This window comes from Puma concolor, chromosome E2, assembly GCF_028749965.1.
Source record: "Puma concolor isolate L17-30 chromosome E2, mPumCon1.1.hap2, whole genome shotgun sequence".
NCBI classification, from domain to species: domain Eukaryota; kingdom Metazoa; phylum Chordata; class Mammalia; order Carnivora; family Felidae; genus Puma; species Puma concolor.
In genome coordinates, this window is record NC_141681.1 from 8174972 (window position 1) to 8196649 (window position 21678).

Sequence of the window (21678 nt, forward strand, 5' to 3'; positions counted from 1 at the left end):
GTTAACACTGAACAGACTAGACTTCAGCTCTTTCAGCTACATCTTAGTATGTACTGGCCAGTTCTGCTCCTGAGCCTGGCCAACTCTCCTCCAACCTGCCTTGCATCAGAGTATAAATCAACTGTGTTTATGACAGTCGGGCGATATGGATCTCAGGTAGTGGGGTAGGTAGGCCTGGGTTCAACGGCTGGTCCTTGAGCAAGCACTTCAACCCTCCAAACATCAGTTTCTACATCTGTAACTCTGGTATGATGGTCCTAACCTCTTCATCAGTGAATTGATGCGAAGAGCAAATGGATTTGTGCATGTCAGGTGCTCAGTGGCATGGCAGCCATGAGGTTGTCACTGTTTTGTCTGTTATGTGACAGTTTCTCATCCGTCTTTAAACAAGTTGTGAGTTTTACTTGTAGATTATTTTGACAGTTATTATGCATTAGCATTTTATTTTTTTTTAGCATTTATTTTTTTTATTAGCGTTTAATTTGATTTATTTTTTAAATGTTTATCTATTTTTGAGCAAGAAAGAGAGACAGAGCACAAGCGGGGGAGGGGCAGAGGAGGGGGGAGACACAGAATCGGAAACAGGCTCCAGGCTCTGAGCTGCCAGTGCGGGGCTGGAATCCACGAATGGTGAGATCATGACTTTAGCCGAAGTCGGACACTAACTGCTGAGCCACCCAGGTGCCCCAACATTTTATTTTAAATTAGGTCCCTCGGTTTTGTGCAGAGCCACAACAAAACCCATGTCTCACTCCCTGTGTGTTGGTGTAGCAGTAAGAGCGTGAGCTTGGGGAACAGTCTTGGGTTACCCTGCTGGCTTGGCCATATGACCGACTCACTTAACCCCACCTGAGACTCACTTGCTACTTCTGCAAAGTAGGGATAATCACCTTTCCTGGGTTTCTTGGGGTACTTCGGTGCCAGTGCTTGAAAAAGCACCCAATCTGCCCGGGACAACAGAGGCACATCACACATGTAGGGAGAGCTGGACACCCTTTGTGCCTCTCTGTGAGTCCTTGTAGCGTTGTTTGGCCTTTCTGGTGAGAAACTGAATCAAAAAATGCCTTCCTGGTGCTCCCCTCTTTTGCCTTCACCGACCACACGGGAGAGCTGTTCTAATAGCCGTGTCACATTTTGCATGCCAGGGAGTCTCTGGTATATGATCGAGATTCCTCCCCCACCACCCTGCATTCACTTGTATGCCCTGTTATTTGCACCCTTGTCATTAATTAATCACTTAATTATCAGCTTCCTGTCTGTCTTCTACATACCGTGGACAACCCCCAGGGTCAGGGGCCTCATCTCTCCACTCCATGTGCCCAGCATGTCTCATGAATGCCTCCCTGATAGTGGAGAAGACCTGAGAAGGGATCCGGCTTAGTCTCCAATTTTCCACGGAGGTTTGCGCTTCTTGGCTCCAAGAGGGGCAAACAGCCTCCTTAGATGGCGCCCTGGTAGAATCTTGGAAGGAGGGCCGGGGGCTTTCGAATGCCCCACCTCAGGCTACCTGTGTCTCTGTTGACCTCTCTTTGAGGCAGTGGCTGTGTTCAATGTTTTACCATTAGGGTATCTTACTGTAGCGCCATCAGGAAATTCAGTCCCCCTTGGACTGTAAGATGGGGCCCACCGAAAATAGTGAGGTGGGAAAGAACCGTTGATGTTCAAGATCATCATAGAAGACGCACAAGATAGTCCAGGATTCTGTGTAATCCCAAAGGTGAAGCTGCTGGGTGTAAGGTTGGTTAGTTAGGAGTGGCTAGCCTCTACACTCTGTGTCATCCATCCATCCATCCATCCATCCATCCATCCATCCATCCATCCAGTTACCCACTCATCTGTCTTACATTTATTCATCTTCTCATCTATGCATCCATCTATGTGTCCATTCATCCATTCATTTACTCTTTTATCCATCCATCCATCCATCCATCCATCCATCCATCCGTTATAGGATTTTGAGTATCTACTGTATATCAGGAGCCATGCTACGTACTGGCATATTGGGTGAGCAAAAACAGACATATACTCTTGTGAGCAGTGGGTAGAACCTACAATAATCAAATAGTCCTACTAAAGGATGCATAATTATGAAGCAGCAAGTGCTTGAGGCAAAGGACATTTAGGATTATTATGGGGCGCCACAGAGGAGGCTTCTTTCTGTGGAAGTGATATTTGAGCTGGTTTAAGAATAGGGAGCTAATAGTTACTGAGTGCTTTTTATATGCTAGGTCCTGTCGCAATTGTTTTTACCTAAGTTACAAGTGTTAACTCTTTTGTCCTCATAATGACACCATGAAGCAGCAATGATTATCATCCCCAGGAGCAACTGAAACACGGAGATGTTTAGGTCTCTGCCCCGCCCTCCCCCCTGGGGCATAACTACAAGTCATTGGCAGGGCTGGACTTTGAACCCAGGAAGTCTGGCTCACAACCCAGTTCTCCTTGAGTCTAAGGAGTGGGTTGGAGTTAATTGGAGGAAGAGGTGTGGGAGATGAGAGCGCCCTCCAGGGCATCAGGGCCGGGCCCTTAGGTGAGGATGGGAGGTATAGACGATTCCAGAAAGCAGCAGGTGAATAGAGAGTGAGGTGGCAGGAGGTGTAGGTAGATGTAGATGCCCAACTTCAGTGCCTTGTAGACCATATGAAGGATTTTTCACTTTTTCCTTTGGGCACTGGGAAGCCACTGGAGTTTTAAGTGGGAATGGCGCAGGGGGGTTGAGTGACAGGATTAGATTCTTGTTATGATAAAGAAATCTCTCTGGAAGCAGTGTGGGGAATGTGGGGAAGGTGGCTGAGATGAAATAGGGATTTCCTTTTTTTTTTTTTTTTTTAAGTTTATTTATGTATTTTGAGATAGACAGTGACATTGTGATCAGGGGAGCGGCAGAGAGAGGGAGAGAGAGAGAATCCCAAGCAGGCTCCGCACCTCCAGCACAGAGCCCACTGCCGGGCTCAAACTCACAACTGTGAGACTATGACTTGAGCCGAAACCAAGAGTCAGACGCTTAACCGACTGAGCCACCCAGGCGCCCCTGGACTAGGGATTTCGTCTGGAGGGCTGCTGGGAGGCTATGGCCTGCTCTTCCAAAATGGAGAACCGTAAATGTCTTAGAAGGAAATTCAGGAGGTAAAATAACAGGTCGTTAATGTGACAGGTAAGGATGGAAACCCCGTGGTTGTCATGATAACTACTCTCCTCCGACAGGTGGCTTCATTGCAGTGTCAGTGGTGGTGCTTGTGGTCTCCCAACGCCCTGGGTGACTGTTGACCATGAAGGTGTCATGACTTGGGGCCCACAGAATCCCTGTGTCCTCCCTCAGGCCTGTGTCAAGATACAGGAAGGTAGTGTGTGCTCTCAAGTCCCTCCCCCTTTGGGGACTGAGCCAGACACAGCATTTCTGCCTCTTTGCTGCTCTGGTCCGCGCAGCCATAGTTAGCTTACTTGGACCAGGGTCCCGGTTCTGTCGGTGCGACGTTGCTTCGGTTCCACTTACTTAGATCTCATCTCTGTCGCTCCTTCAGGTGAGTAAGATGTGTCCACTCAGATGCAGGAGCTTAACCATCCCTCAGTGGCTATTGATATTCCAAACTGGGGATTATGTCTGATCCTGCATGCCTCCCAGGGCTGCGAGCCTGTTCCAAGGCTCTGGAGACCTCCCACTTGGCGGGATGGATTGCAACACCGCATCAGAGCTGCTCTTCGGCATCTTCCTATCCACGAAAGGAGCTTTTTAAATGCTCTCCTTTCATCTGATCTCTACAGTGGAGTTTTTGATTAGATGCGATGATAGTCTGGGGCGCCTGGGTGGCTCAGTCGGTGAAGCGTCTGACATCGGCTCAGGTCATGATCTCACAGTTCGTGGGTTCGAGCCCTGTGTTGGGCTCTTTGCTGACAGCTCAGAGCCTGGAGCCTGCTTCAGACTCTGTGTCTCCCCCTCTCTCTGCTCATCCCCCACTCACTCTCTGTCTCTGAAAAATGAATAAACGTTAAAAAGATTTTTTTAAATGTGGTATCAGACTATCAGTCTATTTTTGGAGTAATTCACCTTTCACTGAGCAGCCTTAAGTGAACCTTAGAGTCAGTTGGATTGAATATGAAGAGCAGAGATGGTATTTCTTCTCAGGGTTTCCAGGTTAGCATCTGTGTGAGGTATGTTTGGATTTTATGGAATAGAACAGCTGGAAAGCAGAGAGAGCTGGTGTCAAGGATAGGTTAAATGACTTTTTTTGAAGTGTCCAGAACTTGTAGCAAAATCTAATCTAATGCCCAAGATGCAGAACAGGTGTATAAATGGTGGGTGACAAACTAGGTCGACAGCAGCCTCTTGGTTTATCTATTTTATTGGTGTTAGGTATTAAGACCCTAAAAAGTATCTAAGGCTGTAGGAGGAAAGGGCACCCCCTGCACTTCAGGGGCTAACAGGACAGAGGCTCGACGTCAAGGCTCAAGCTAAGTGGTCTGGGTTTGGGGACAGTGTTTCAAGTCTAGTGTTGCAATTAACATCGCCACAAAACAAACCATCCCATCAGTTAATTGTAAAACATTCTTATTTTAATGCTCCTGGATTCTGTGGGTCAGGGATTCAGACAGGGAATGTGAGAATGGCTTGTTCCTATTCCGTGGTGTCTGGGGCTTCCACTGGGAAGACCTAAAGCCTGGGGTGGCTCGATGGCTGAGGACTGGAGCCATCTGGAAACATTTTTGCTTGCACGTTTGATGGTTGGTACTGGCTGTTGGTGAGGACCTGAATTGCGCCATTTGCTGGAGCACCCACGTGCGGACTCTGTGTGGGGGCTTGCTTAGGCTTCCTCACGTCAGGGCTGCTGGGTTTTAAGAATGAGTGTCCCGAGAGAGCATGGTACAAATGGATGGCTCTTGATTCTCTAGCCACAGAGCCCCACACAGGATCACTTCCACAGACTCGAGAGAGGCAGGGTGGTAGAACAAATAAATGTCAAGGTCTCGGTCATCTCTAGGTGACTATTGACTCCGGTTGAAGCTAATCAGAAGTTCAGAGGGATATTTTGAGCTCTGGGTTAAGCCTCAATATGCAAACGGAACATCTTCGACAGTAACCCACAACTGCTGCTACAGGGCATCTAAGTGGCCATTTGATTTAATTTTAAAATGACTGCCAGTCTCCTGAATGGTTGTTTAACAAACGGCAGTTGACAATCTGGTTGAGCCACCTGAATTTATTTCAGACTTTTCCCACAGTGCACTGTGCTCACAGCCCCTCTCAGCTCGCCTCAGAACTTCATCCAGCTAGTTATCCATCAGTGCGTTCGTCCATAATTCCACCGCCCCTTGCACGCATCCACCTGGCACTTAGTAAGTACCTACTATGTGCTGGACATCGCACGGGACATTATGAGCAGGAGGCGGAGAAGACAGAGCTCAGTAGATCATAGGCCGTACCCTCAAGGGCATACCCACATTGTCTTGGAGAGAGATTCTTGTTCAAGTTTGCATGCAGCCAAGTGCTTCGTTTATGAACCCACACCCATTGGACCTCGGTGCCATTGGCTTCCAATGTCTGCGTGGCCTCTCCTCTCGTCCCTCTGTTAGATAATGGCAGAAAGTCCACCTTTGCTACCAAGGAGGCCAGGACACTTTGGGGCTGGATGTCATTGAGCTGGCAATACCCAATGGACAGCAAATTGACGAGCTAGCTGTACATCCTACATGAATCGGATGAGGGAGAAGAGATGTGTCTGGTGGCCATTGCATTTCCTTTTAGCCCCTCGTCTCCTTTTCCTCTCAGAGCTGTGCCCTGCGGCTCAGGGCTGCGTTACGGTAGGCACCTGCCAGGGTGGGGGCATTCGGGGTTTCCTTCCCAAGCACCCTGCTCGGGCCTACAGAGTGCTCCTTCCTGCCTCCTTCTGGCCTCCCGCCTTCTCCCATGTGGCAGAGGGAGGTGCCACTGCCCCTGTGCGGCTACCAGGGGGCAAGGGGGGGTGGTTTGGGAGTGTTCATCTTCTCGCTGCTGTGGCGAGGCAACAGGGAGACCTGAGGGGCTAGCTGATGTGTGGCGAGGAGCCGGCAGCCAGAATCCACGCGATGCTGACGAATGAATCCGAGAGAAGTACAAGGGCAAATGAAGGACACCAGGCAGCGATAATCGACACTGGCGATTTCACGCACAGACCCCAGGTGATCAAGTGGTTACTTTTGAGGGACTTTCTGGACATGACTTTAAAGCGGGCACAAACTTAATTGCATTCAGTTGAATCACAATGAGCAGGGGTTGGATTTTTTTTTTTTTAGTGAGAAGAACATTGCTTAACACTTAACACTCCCTTGCCTCCCAATCTCACTGTCCCCTACACATACTGGTGAAGCTGGTTGGCCTGATCCAGTGTTGGTTGGATAATGGATCCTTCAGGATTCTCCATCCTGTTGGATTCTCTTTCCCTCAGTGTCCTATCAAGTGTGTTCCTTCTGGGGACATCAGGCCTGACGTAAACTTTGGGAGTAGAGGCAATAGGAGTTGTCTCTTGAAAAATTAAGCTTCAGATTTAATGAGTATTTATTAAGCCCCTCTTAGGGCCAGGTGTGTTTCTCATAAAAACATCTGTTCCACAGAACAGCCGTGCGAGAGATACTATTATACCTGCATTTCTGAAGAGGAAAGGGAGGCTCTGAGAGGTCACACAGCAGGTAGCTTCCATTGAATCCCACAGCTGTTAGGATGCAAAGCCTGAGCACTCTGGTCTACAATGCCTCCCAGGTGTTCAGAGGAGGAGAGAACTCTCTGGTGTGGGAAGGCTGACTCATGAACTGTTCATAAAAACAGGACTTTCTGTTAAACATTCCAAGTAATTCCGCCTTTGCCCCCTCCCAGGTGTGCGTGCAGGCCTGCCTGCCCACCCTCAACCCTCCCCACCCCACAGTCAGCATCTGGTTCTCTGCATGAGACGTTGGGCTGCTGAAGAGATTTTGACCCCAATGGCTCAAGATACGGACTTCGTATTTTTCCATTGGGTGATTTCTCCTGTGCTAAACATGAAAACACCCCACTTCCTGTTGGCTGTCTGGTTTGTCCAGAAAGTCGTCTTCATTGGTAATAGCCCTGCTTACATCAAACCCTCCCACCCGCTTTTCTCCTATGAACACAGTCAACGGGCAAGCTTCGAGTTGTTTGCCAGGCATTTGACAAAACCTTTACTTTCTGTTGGTATGTTTTGCCCTGTGTGTTGACGTGTTGCAGAGGGACTATTGTTTCCCTATTTACAGCAAGAATCAGGGCTGCAAATTAGTTTTAGTGACTACTGAAGATAACCAGCTGTGGTTCAGGATTCAGATTGGTCCCGTTACAAAAATATGTATTCAGGAAACTAAAATTTCAAATCACTTCCTTCACGTCTTGAAATAAATAGTGCGTTGGGTATGTGATACGCAGTGAAGAACTATTTCTGATTTTTAGCACAACTGAAAATCAGCATATTTAAAACCCTTCTCGGTGACTCGGCTTTCTAAAAATTCAAAACGCAAATCCCGCGTGTGTGCGCATGTGAGCAAATACCATTGTCTTCTCAGCTTTTGTTTTCATACTATTCAGTTTACATCCCTTTCTCCCCCCTTCACTTCGCAAACAATATGTTACGATCGTTTGCCATTTGGTTACACAGCCTTTGTAGTTGCAATGCTTGTAGCTGTACAGACACACACACACACACATCGGTATCACAGTGAGCATCTTCATGCACAAATCTAGTTTCCTTTTTCATGTTGGATTATGTCCATAATCCTCACTGAATTATGTTTTACTTGGCCCAAAGATACGGGATTACTTGCTCAAAGGACATGGACAGAACCTGGTAAATGCTGGCAGGTGACTGCTACAAGGGTAGTGGCATTGTGTAATGCTGCGTTACTGCCTTTAAGTAATCAGCCGTGAAGAACGTTCTTCCACGTACGGTAGAGCGTGCTGTCATGTGACTTAGGTCTTCCTCAACATCACCACGCTCTCCAGAATCAGGGCTTACGGGAAAAGCGGGGGTTAAGGCGCAAAAGTCAAAACGTTTGTCAGGGACAGTAAAGAAAAAAGGGGGCACAGTTGTGCATGTAGGAAGCAGCCGAGAAACACACAGGCCTGCAGAAGGGGCTATGAGAAGGCCAGCAGCGTGGGAGTGACCCCGAGGTGGGGCGAGGAGGGCTGCCTGACCCGAGGACGGCGTGGACGGCACGCACACGGGGAATGGAGGCAGCGGACGGCCTTGTGAGTGTGTGCGCGTTTGGTGCGTCCTCGGGGGCTCCGATCGGCCGGTGTGGGCTTCTGCCTCCCCTAGTATTTCTCACGGGCGAAAATTGTGTACCAGCAGATGCCACATTCACATTAGGCCCCAGTTGTCCCCTCCTATGATTTACGTTGGAACAGATTTGTGCTTTCAAAACAAGTTCCAGCAGAACTCACTGTACCTTTCCTATTTGTATTTTCTCTTGTACGGCGACTTAACGCTTCTATTCCATTTGCAAACGGGCTGCGTGGCCCGAAGAGCGTTTTTATCTTTGTATTTAAAAATAAGAATGTAGATAGGTAATTGCCTCATCTTGCTTGATAACAAATAAAGATTGCATCAATTTTACTTCATAATAAAGATTCCATCATTACCTGATTCCTGTCTGCTCTGTCTTCATTATTTGGAACCGAGAACAATTTGTACTCCAAAATGAGTGTCTAGTACTTTCCGTTTTTAAGGGGAAAAAACCACATGTCATTCATTCATTCATTCATTCATTCAATTTTAAAAGGAAGTCTGACTCTCAGTGAATATTTATCAATTGCCTCTTGGGTACAATGGTGCCTTTTGCAGTCAAGGGGTAGGTTGAGTTTTCTCCTGGATGGAAATCCTCTCTGAGTCTCATCCTCAAAATGGGATGTGTTGGCACCCTTGGAGGAGAGTGGTGAGGCTGTCCCCTGATAAGGATGTGACTTTTTCAATTCCTCTTGGATGATTGAGAGTTTCCTCTCATGTATCCATCCCATTCTGCTTTTCCTTTCTTTAAAAAAATTTTTTTTAATGTTTATTCATTTTTTTTGAGAGAGAGAGAGACAGAGTGTGAGCCAGGGAGGGGCAAAGAGAGAAGGAGACACAGAATCTGAAGCAGGCTCCAGGCTCTGAGCTGTCGGCACAGAGCCCGACGTGGGACTCGAACTCAGGAACCGTGAGATCATGACCTGACCTGAAGTAGGACGCTTAACCAAGTGAGCTACCCAGGCGCCCCTCATTTGGCTTTTTCCATTGACCTGACATCTTCCTCAACCTTCCAATGGGATACTGGGGAGGGAAGGGCACTGTCTTTGCCCCAGCAATGAGGAGCTTGGTGCCGGAGCCCTTCTGGAAGGGATACCATCTGCCTTGCTTTCTGGGTAACTGTAAGGTGCTGTGCTGTAGCCTGCCTCAGTATCCTGACGTCCTACTGGAGAGAAAGCACTTACGGTCCAAGGGACGTCGACGATCTCTTACTAAAGTTTTCCCAGAAAAAGGTGATGAAATGCTTGTGCCTTATAGTGCCCTTGAAATACCAGTGCTTGACCCATGCCCGGACTCACATAAACTGTGTTCCCCTAACTTTATGGGGCTGTCTCTGTAGAGTGCTGGACTTGGTCATTCTGTTATAAACAAGGATTTTTTTTTTATGTAAACATGAATTCTGTTAAAAATTAGGAAAGGATTATGACTTCAGTGTTGGGTCTGGACATCAGAATGACGCCACTAAAATGTCTGGAATTTGGGGAAGCCAACCTGAGGAGGCTTTGGGTTCTGGCCTCTCTGAGGTTGCCTTCTTTCCAGGGTATTTAAAATCACACAACTAGAGAGGGTAGCCTTGGCTGTCTGGAGTGTTATACTGAAGAAATAATTCGCTCAGTGCTTTTGTGTACTACATTGTGTGCGGAGCATCTTGGGTTTGTCTGGGGGATTGGGGTGGAGGCTGCGATTGATTAGTGATGTCTGGCATGGGTAAGTAAGTGGAGGGTAAGAAAGGAAAGAAGGGAGTTAGTTGGTGAGTATTCAGAGAGCACTGCCTGATGTATCTGACTGATCAATGGGGCAAACAAACATTTTGTTCAACTCAGGTATTTGAGTTTTTACTGGTCACTTTCACTGTCCAGCCCCCCCAACCGCATGCACACATCTGCCACCTTGTGCAGCTCAAGAAGTCACCCCATGTGAGCTTTGGGGTTGAGTGTAAGGTGCTGTGAGGGGCACACAGAGAGCTGTGCAGCTGGGAAAGGGGGAGTGGGGCCCCTATGCCTACCTGGATGCAAGGTTTGATTCCAGCACGTTGGTTACACAGGGTGAGGATGTTATCCAAGGCTGGGCAAGGCTAGGTGTGGTTCTGGGAGGGGATTGGGGAATCCCCATCAGGGAGCAGGACTCAGGGGAGCCCATTTACAGGATCCAGGCATGGAGTAGACCCTGGCCCCTACGTTCCAGTTCTGGGGGAAGGGCTGGTCACTTGTCTCTCTCCTTGAGCCCGAGGATGATGCAGGGTAACCAGAATGGTCCCTAGACGACCCCACAGTCCCTATGGCCTGAGCCGCCACAGGCTGACTAGGAGACCTTCTGTAGGGTATCTGGGATGAGTGGCCATTGACCCTTGGGCACCTGTCTCCACCAGGGGATGTTAGGGTAATCCAGGGTATGGTGGACTCCAACAGCTGCAGCCCCGTCCTGAATCTGGGAAGGTAACAAGCCTAAGGCTGCCCATGTTCTTTCATTTATCAAACATTTATTGGACACCTACTGTGTGACAAGCGTCATAGTTCACGGTTGAAAGACATAGCTTCTGCTAACAAGGAATCCACAGTGTAGTTGGTGAGATAACTTAGTTCATCGTAATGCTATAGATGTAGATTTTCTATGAATAAAAGGAAACTTTGTAAATATAAGAGTATAAAGAAGATAATTAACTCTAATCCTACTTCCTGGAAATAACATTCCTATTAACATCCCTTCTGCCCTTTTCACCCGTGTGTGTGTGTGTGTATTCTACGTGTTTGAGATAATTCTATAAATAAGGTCTTATATCCCTGTTAACATTTTCTTCTTTTTGTTGAGGGTTATGTGTGTTATATACTACATGACTGAGCTAACTCTGCAATAAAATTTTGTATTGTGGTGTATCAGTTGTAGACTCAGTGGCTGAAAATAAGTTCATAATTTCTCATGATCGGTGGGTGCCTGTGTTGGTGACATCTGGGCTCACTCATGTAGCTGGGATGGAAGGTCCAACAGGGCCACACCCACCCTTCTGGCTTGCAGTTCTGGCAGATGCCTGGGTACCTCATGTCCTGTCATTCTTCAGTAGGCTAGACTAGCCTCTTCATGTGGTGGTTTCAGAGCAGTGAACCAAGGAGGCAAAAAGTAGAAGCTATAGTGTCTCCTAAGGCTTATTTAGCATCTGGAGTTGAATAACGTCACTTCGACCACATTCCGTTGGGTAAAGCAAGTCACAAGGCTCGTCCAGATTCAAGGGTTGGAAAACAGACTCCACCCCTGATGGCAAGAGAGGGAAAGTGGCACTGCAAAGGGGCATGGGCACAGAAAGATTGGTTCACTGAAAGCCATTACTGGAACAACCTAGAATTCCCTGCAGTTACGAAAATCACTGTGTTTAATACTTCATCACTTTAATATTTCATCACTTATCCACATCATTAAAGCCTATTTGTTAGATACAATTTTTAGAGCATGCATGTTTCCTCTTAACTTCTTTGTGAGAGGGTTAGGTTTTAGTTAATTTCCCCGTTAACGCTGCAGTAAACATGCTTGATGCTTTGCCAAGTTTTCGGAGTCCTTGAGGAGACCTTGCTGGGTCAAAGCACAGGGACCGGTGAAGACTCGTAATACCTATGGTCACAGCCCTTTCTGAAAGTTGTACTATTTCACAGTGCTGCCTCAAGCGTGCCCATCCCACCTCCCCCTCGCCAGCTTCAATGCATTATTGATTTTCAAAGAAATCATTGCTAATTTGATGGATTAAACACCACAATCTCCTTCTTGTTTTTGTGTACATTTTTTGTTCTTTTATGAGATAAAATGTTTTTACATATTGAATAGCCATTTGTGTATCCCATCTGTGAACACTTTCTTCCTGTCCTATGCTCATTTATGTACATTTCTTGATGATATTCTTGAGATCCTCATAGGTTGATTTATTAAGTAAGCTTTATCTGACATTGGCCTTGGTTTTTTCCATTTTACTGTGTGCCATTTGATTTTGTTTCTGTTTATCTACCGTTTTTTTTGAATGAAAAAGTATTCCATTTTTTTAATATTCTTTTAAAACGTAGGCTATCTTGGGGTACCTGGGTGGCTCCATCATTTAAACACCTGACTTTGGCTCATGTCATGATCTCATGATTTGTGTGTTCGAGCCCCGCATTGGGCTCTGTGCTGACAGTGCAGAGCATGCTTGGGATTCTCTCCTCTCTCTCTCTCTCTCTCTCAAAATAAATGAATAAACTTTAAAAACTGTAGGATATCTTTCAGCTAAAAATCAGATGGCTATTTACCTTTATTCTTTTTTTATTTTCTTGGATTTCATGGTTTTGTGTGTGGAGTGGGGAGTGTGTAGTATTGTGTGTGTGTTTTAACTTTCTGACTGTTGAGACCACCTGGAATGAATTGGTAAATAAACCCCAAACTCTTATCCCTCTACTGTGAAGTGAGGATGTGTTTTCCATCTCATCCCTATTTAATTGTTCCAGTGCCACTAATCCAGGAATTCTAACATTTGGCATTGATTTTTGATGCTACTTTAAAAAAAAAATAGATTTTCTGTTTACTAAGGTGTGTATGTGGGCTTTCTGTCTGGTTCAGCTGATTTTTTTCTTCCTCTGCCCCAATACTACACAGACAATGATTGCGGCTTTATACTGTTTTATTATGTAATTGTGGCAGTGCTTCCTCATTATCCTTCTTTTTCAAAACTTCTTGACTATTTTTGTTTAATTCTCCCGGAGGTACTTGAGAATCATTCTGTACAGTTCTGAAAATGGGCCCCACTGGGATTTGGGTTGTAACTGCATTATATTTATCAACTAGCTTGTTGCAATCTGACATCCTTAATATATGAAGACTTCCCATCCAAACACATTGTACATACTGCTCCATTCATTTGAGCCCTTTAAAATATCTCTGCAGGACTTTGTGGCTTTTCTTCTGGTTTCTCAATATTTCTTGTTCAAGTTAAACTTTGCTATTTTAATCTTTTTGGTTTCTTTTTTAGAATGTGTTCATGCTTCCCATTATGTCTTCTCACTGGTCATTTAAGTTGTATGGGAAATACATTAATTAAAAAAATATGTTTTTTATTTTTTAATTTTTTAAATGTTTATTTATATTTGAGAGACACAGACAGAGTGCAAGTGAGGAAGGGGCAGAGGGAGAAAGAGTCAGAACCCAAAGCAGGCTCGAGGCTCTGAGATGTCAGCAGAGTCCTGACGCAGGGCTCAAACTCAGGAACCATGAGATCATGATCTGAGCCACCCAGGTGCCCCTATATATGTATATATGTGTGTATATACATATATACATATATACATAAACATTTAAATAAACATCATATATATGTAGATACATATATATGATGATAAACATATCATCATGATAAACATGATGTTTATCATCATATATATGTATGTACATATATATGATGTTTATTTATTTTGAGAGACACAGGTAGAGCAAGAGTGGGGGAGGGGCAGGGAGAGGGAGAGAGAATACCAAGCAGGCTTCATGCTGTCATGATGGAGCCCAATGTGGGACTCGATCCCATGACCCGTGAGATCATGACCTGAGCTTAAATCAAGAGTCAGACACTTAACTGACTGAGCCACCTAGGTACCCCTAAAAATATATATATTTTTATTGATTTAAATGTGGCACTGAGGCTACATAAATAGCTTGCAATTGAGAAAAGTTAAACAATACAGAAGAATATTGAATAAAAGTGAAAGACCCCCTTGGTGCCTCTTTCCCATCCCACTCCCTGCTTGAGAGCCAGCCATTTTTACAAAAAAATTTTTTTTGATGTTTATTTATTTTTGAAGGAGGGACAGAGTGAGAGGCGGAGGGGCAGAGAGAGAAGGAGTCAGAGAATCCGAAGCAAGCTCCAGGCTCCGAGCTGTCAGCACAGAGCCCGACGCGGGGCTTGAACTCACGGAGTATGAGATCATGACCTGAGCTGAAGTCGGATACCCAACCGACTGAGTCACCCAGGTGCCCTGAGAGCCAGCCATTTTTAATGATTAGGCAGTGATTACAGACAATTAGCAGTGGATTATTCTAGACCTTTGTCATTTGCATATGCATATATTTTTTTTAACGTTTATTTATTTTTGAGACAGAGAGAGACAGAGCATGAATGGGGGAGGGTCAGAGAGAGAGGGAGACACAGAATTGGAAGCAGGCTCCAGGCTCCAGGCTCCAAGCTGTCAGCACAGAGCCTGACATGGGGCTGGAACTCGTGAACCACGAGATCATGACCTGAGCCTCATGACCTGAGCCGAAGTCGGACACTTAACTGACTGAGCCACCCAGGCGCCCCATGCATATGCATATTTTAACATAAGTGGGATCCTACTGTCCTTTCAAAGCATCGAGCTCTATTTTAGTTCTGTTAACCATGCTCCTTGGATAGGTGGTTACTTATAGTCTACACTTTGTTCTTTTCCCAGAATTGGATACCAGAATCCAAATTTCTGGGTCAAGGGTTTGTGCAGTTTTTTTTTTTTTCCCCAGGAGATCAATGCAACAAAGGTTTATTTCTCAGTCCTCCTGTAGGTGCAGGGATGGTTGGTGGGGTGTTCAGTTCCACCCAGTCCCTCAGGGGCCCAGGCCTATGTTGGAGGCTGGACTATTCCTTACCTGCAACCAGAAGCAACTCAGGGCATCCTTGGGTACTAACTAGCATGAAAGAGAGAGAGCAGGAAGTGGAATGCTATTGTTTAGAAAAGACACACATTTTTTCTGCCCAGGGTCCCTTTGGACTCAGCTAGTATAATGTGACTCTATATACCCTGTGTGTGGCAGGGGGCATGTAAAACATTTTAAGATGTCTGTTAAACGTGCTTTAAAATTTTCTGTAGGTACCCAATTACCCTCCCTAGAGGAGATACCATTTTACACTCTGACCAAGGGCACGCGTGGTTGTCTTTTTCCCTACACCCTTGCCAACATATATTATCAACCTTATCTCTGCCTAACTCTCTCATTGTTTTGTTTTTATATTTCCTGATCAAGGATGAGATCGACCTTCATTTTTAATTTGTTGTGTTCGTTCTTAATTCTTTGAATTTTTTATCTTTTTTTTGGGCCCATTTTTATTGGTTTTTAATTTTTTCAATTGATTTAAAAGTGTTTTTTTAATAGTCTGGATATCAACCCTTTGTTATATATGTCAGTATCTCATCAATCTATCATTTGTCTTTTTTTTTTTTTTTTTAATTAATGAGCGTACATTGACACATCATTATCACTCAAGGCCTGTAGTTTACATTAAGGCCACTCTTGGTGTTACACATGCTATGGGTTTGGAGACCTGTATATGACATGTGTCCAGCATTATACTGCACAGAGTAGTCTCACTGCCCTAAACTTCTCTGTGTTCCCCCAGCCCGTGGCAGCCATGGATGGTACATCTAAGCGTATCTGGGTCTCTGTTGGTGTCCATTCACTCTTTAATTCCTGTTGTAGGTAAATTGTCTTTTCACTTTCTTTTCTTTTTTTTTTTCCTGTGTCTGGCTAGAAGTTTACCAGTTTTATAATGCTTTCAAAGGACTAGCTTTTGGTTTCATTGATATTCTCTGTAATCTTACTGTTTTTAAGTTCATTTATTTTTCTTACATTTATTTCTTTTCTTACATTTATTCTTCTTCTTTCTGCTAGCTTTGAGTGTAATTTGTTCATTGTAGTTTTTTAAGGTGGAGGCTTAGACTTTTCTTCTTTTCTTAATAAGCACAGAATGCTATAAATTTCCCTCTGAATGCTGTTTTACCTGCCTCCCATGAATTTGAATATGTTACCTTCTTTTCACTATTATTTAGTTTAAAATATTTAAAAAATTTTTCTTACGACTTTTTTGCCCCATGGGTTAATTTTAGAAGTATGTGTAAGGGTGAGATTTCCAGATGTATTTTTTTTAATTGGTAGTTTCATGTTGTTACGGTCAGAGAACACAGTTTTAATGATTTCTATTCAGAACTTTCTATGGTTTGTTTTATGGCCCAGAGTGTGGTAGTTCTCTGTGTGCACTATGTTTTTAAAGTATTTTGTTTCCTTATTGATTTATATTTTCTTCCTCTGTTAATTACTGAGAGTAATGTTGAAATCTCCAACCATAATTGTGTATTTTTGTCTAAATCTTCTTCCAGTTCACTCAGTTTTGCTTCATGTATTTATAACTTTGTTAAGTGCATAAAAATTTTGGACTGGAGAGATTCTTAGAGAATGGACTCTTTTATTGTTGTGTTAGGTTCCTGTTTTTCTTTAGTTTTATTCTTTGTCTTGAACTCTACTTTGTCTCATATTAATATAACCATCCAAGCTTTCTTTTCATTATTGTTTCACAGTATATTTTCCCATCATTTTACTTGTACCCTAGCTATGTCTTTATATTAAAAGATTATTTACAATAGCATATAATAGAAGGGCACCTGGATGATTCAGTCCGTTAAGCTTCTGACTCTTGATTTTGGCTCAGGTCATGATCTCATGGTTTGTGAGATTGAGCCCTGCATTGGGCTTTGCCCTGACTGTGTGGATCCTGCTTGGGAATCTATTCTCTCTCTCTCTCTGCCCCTCCCCTGCTTGCTCACATTCTCTCTTTCTCAAAATAAATAAACAACCCCTCCCCCCCCATAACAGCATATAGTGGAGTCATGCTTTTCATCCAGTTTGACCATATGAGTTTTTTAAGTTGATGTTCATGCCATTTACATTAATGTAATTGTTTATATAATGGTATTAAAATCTTGCATTTTGCAAGCTGTTTTTTATTTGACCCATCTGTTCTTTGTTTCATTTTTTTTCTGCTTTTTCTGCCCTCAGGTGAATTAAAATTCTCATGATGCTTTTTTTTAACCTTCACAATTATTTATACCTCCTGTTTATGTTTTCAAATATTTGCCCTAAAGTTTACATATCTTTACCCAGTTTACCCACATGTAGCTTACACTGTTTCACATGTAGTTTTATGATCTTGCAACAGTATATTTCCATTCCTCTCCCCCTTCTGTCTTATTGTTGTCTTTCACATTACTTTCACATTTGCTATGAACATACATATGTCATTGCTCTTTTTACTTAAGACATTTAACTTTAGAGCGATTCAAGGTAAGAAAAATTTTTATTTTTACCTTCATTTATCCCCCTCCCAGTGTTCTTTATTTCTTTGTGTAGATCCAAGTTCCTGTCTGGTGTCCTGTTCCTTCATCTGAAGAATTTCCTTTAAAATTCTGTGTAGAGTAGATTTACTGGTGGTGAAGTCCCTTAGTTTCTGTCTGAGAAATCTTGCTTTTTCCTTTATGGAAGATATTTTTGCTGGAAATCAAGTTGTTGATTGATAGTCTTTTTTTTTTAATCACTTTGAAGATATTATTTCTCTCTGTGCTGTCATGCACACATGTTTTGTTTGTTTGTTTTCGGTGTATATATATATGTTTATTATCTTAAAATAACCTTTTTCTTTTTTTATTATTATTTTTTATTTTTTATACATTTTATTTTTTAATTTATATCCCAGTTAGTTAGTGTATAGCGCAATAATGATTTCAGGAGTAGATTCCAGTGATTCATCCTCTCTGTGTACCACCCAGTGCTCATCCCAACAAGTGTGTTGCTCAATGCACCTTGGCCATTTATTCATCTCCTCAACCTCTCCAGCAACCCTTAGTTTGTTCTTTATATTTAAATGCCTCTTATGTTTTGTCCCCCTCCCTGTTTTTGTATTATTTTTGCTTCTCTTCCCTTATGTTCATTTGTTTTGTGTCTCCACATACGAGTGAAGTCATATGATATTTTTCTTTCTCTGACTGATTTTGCTTAGCATAATACCCTCTAGTTCATCCACGTTGTTGCAAATGGCAAGATTTCATTCTTCTTGATTGCCGAGTAATACTCCATTGTATATATATACCACATCTTCTTTATCCATTCATCTGTTGATGGACATTTGGGCTCTTTCCATACTTTGGCTGTTGTTGATAGCACTGCTATGTCATGCATGGTTTTTGATAAGAAATCTGATGTAATAGTTATTTTTGTTCTTTTATATGATATGTGTTCTTTCTCTCTGATGGCAAAATTTTCTCTCTGTATTTTGTTTTTCTGCAGTTCCAGTATGCTATGACTTGGTATATTGTATTATATTATGTTTTTTTGGGGGGAGCATTTATCCTGCTCTGTGGATTAGTGGTCTTGTACTATCACTAATTTTCAACATTTTTGTCTGTTAATATTTGAAATATTTTTTCTGCCCATTCTCCCTTTCTTCTCACTCTGGGATGCCAATGACATCTATGTCAGACTATTTGGTTTTGTTCTACAGATCTTAGATACCCTTCCCCCCACCTCTGTTCCCAACTTTTTTTTTTTTTTAATTTTTTTTCAACGTTTTTATTTATTTTTGGGACAGAGAGAGACAGAGCATGAATGGGGGAGGGGCAGAGAGAGAGGGAGACACAGAATCGGAAACAGGCTCCAGGCTCCGAGCCATCAGCCCAGAGCCTGACGCGGGGCTCGAACTCACGGACCACGAGATCGTGACCTGGCTGAAGCCTGACGCTTAACCGACTGCGCCACCCAGGCGCCCCAATGTTCCCAACTTTTAAACATGTGTTTCTATTTGACTAATTTCTATTGATCTACCTTCAAGTTTTATGATTTTTTCCATTAGTTATGTTGATTCTCCTGATCACTATCAATTGCAATTCTTATCTCTTTTGTTATGGTCTTGATTTCTTGCATTTTTACTTGATGATTTCTTATAGTTTCTTTAAGAATTTTTTTAGGAATTTAAAAAATTTCTTTAAGAATTTTTCATTAAGAGGGGCGCCTGGGGTGGCGCAGTCGGTTAAGCCTCCGACTTCAGCCAGGTCACGATCTCGCGGTCCGGGTCACGATCTCGGGGTCCGTGAGTTCGAGCCCCACATCAGGCTCTGGGCTGATGGCTCGGAGCCTGGAGCCTGTTTCTGATTCTGTGTCTCCCTCTCTCTCTGCCCCTCCCCCGTTCATGCTCTGTCTCTCTCTGTCCCAAAAATAAATAAAAACTTTGAAAAAAAATTAAAAAAAAAAAAAGAATTTTTCATTAAGAAAATTTTTCTTTAAGAAAATTCCACTGAATTTTCCCATCTGATCTTGCATTTTTCACCTTATCCATTAGAGCTGGTACCCAGGGGCATCTACTTGAGATAAGCGTCCTCTTTAGTCTCTCTCTGCAAGCATCTGAGATTCTGAGCTAGTTGTTTTTTTCTCAGTACCTGCTCTCTGATGAGTTTTAGAGAAGTCATGAACATAGGTTTGTCTGGATCTTTGTTGTTGTAAAGTGGGGAGCAGTGCTTTCTTCTAACTCCACATATTGAGTAGAAAATGGAGGGCCAGTCCTTAGATTTTTCTTATCTATCATTTTTTTGTTGATTCATAATTTTATTAGAACAAATTGAGAAATTATGGCTTGTGTGATGTCTGTTTTTCTAGTGTGTTGACATTTTCCTTGCAGTGTAATATATCCTTGTTTTCGTGAGTACTTAATGCATATTTGAAGAGAATGTGTTGTTTCATTTTGGAGCAAAGTTGATAGTGAATTATTAATATTATTTTTATACTTAATCATTTGCTAAATTTTATACATTCTGGTCAAATTTTATATCACATTTTCTAGACATATAAGATATGTAATCATATTATCTACAAATAATGATAATTTTGACTTTTTTCCTATCTTCTTGTCTCCTTTTCCTATTTAATATTTTCTTGTGCTGTTCCTTTCACCCAAAATAGCTCAATAATGAAATCATTATATATATCTTTGTTTTGATCTTGACTATAGTGGGAGTGCCTATTACATTTTATTGTTAACATTATGCAAACTGCTAATTTAATATAGCTTTTTTTGTTATATATATTTTTAGTCTCTTTTTTTTCAAGGGAAGTTGGTCTGGAGTGAATTTAAAATTTGGGTAATTGACTGTTAATGCATCTATTAAGAGCATGTCATTTTTCCTTCTTTTACCAATTAATGTGAAACTTATCTTCGTACTTTTAAAATTTAACCATCTGTAAGTGCAAGATATTTTATTCTTTAAATATATAATTTCTTTTGAATGTTCTTGTTCAGTGCATTTGGAAGCTTTTCATTTTTTCTCTCTGCACTAAAATAATATCTGTACTATTGGAACTACCTATATCTTAAATATCTGAAAGATTTTTGGGTAGTCTTATTTTAGTTTAGAACCTTTTCTTAGGAAATTATTTAATAATTACCCATTTTTCCCTGTAGTTATCATTCTGTTCAGATGTTTAATTTTAGTAACTATATCTGTTTCTTTCCAATTTCAGTTTTTTTCTGAGTCATTTTTGCTAATGTGTATATTATTTTACAATATGCATATCACCCAGCATTTCAAACTTTCACCATATTAGAGTACATGGTATTGCATGCGTTTAATTTCAATCTGTTATATTCTCATTTAATTTATGATTAATTTTATTTGTATTTTCTCTATTTCTTCTTCAGTGGGATTAATCAGTAATTCATCCATTTTATTGCTTTGCCTCAAGAATCAGTTTTTGTATTATCATGTTTTGATTCCCTTGTCATTTCCTTTACTGTACATTTTAAAGATATTTTCTTAGTGGTACTATGCGGTTTACCACTAACATCCTAAGTTTTGATTTCAGTGTAGCTGCAATATTATAGAAAAATTCAGCTTATGTACAGATCCCTCCACCTGTTTTTATTATTATCACTAATTATATCTTTATATAATGTACCCATTAACATACATGTGTAATTATTGCTTTATTCATTTGTCTTAAATCATATAGGAAACAAAAGTTACAAATCAAAAAATACAGTAATGCTGGATTTTATATTTACTTATTGCTTATCATTTCTGGAGTTTTTTATTTCTTCATATGGCTTCAATTTACTACCTTTCATTTTAGCCTGAAGGACTCCTTTTAGTATATATTGTAGGGCAGGTCTAGTAGAGATGTCATTACCTCAGTTTTATTTATCTGGGACTATCATAATTTTTCTCTTCATTTTTAAAGTGTAGCTTTGTCAGATGTAAAATTCTCGGTTGACAGTTTCTTTTACCCAGTACTTTAGATATGTGATTCCACTGCCTTCTTGCCTCCATAGTTCCTGATGAGAAATTAACTGTTAATCTTGTTGAGGACCTCCTGTACATGATGTGTTATTTCTCTCTTGCTGCTTTTAAGATTCTCTCTGTGAATTTGTCTTTCAACTATTTGATTATAATTTGTCTCCTGTAGATCTCTTTGAGATTATCCTACTTGGAATTTGTTGAACTTCTTAAATGTATAGACATATATTTCATAAAATTTGGAAAATTTTGGCTCTTATTTCTTCAAATATTCCTTTTGCCCATTTCTTTTTCTCCTCTCTTTTATTGTGTGTATGTTGTTACCCTTGATGGTGGCT

At 42.1% G+C, this 21678-nt stretch overlaps 1 protein-coding gene across 1 annotated transcript in view; it reads left to right on the forward strand.

The window, feature by feature from the left end:
- Nucleotides 1-21678, forward strand: part of CDYL2 (chromodomain Y like 2) — a 168586-nt gene that overhangs the window by 80530 nt on the left and 66378 nt on the right. The gene's annotated exons all lie outside the window — the stretch shown is intronic.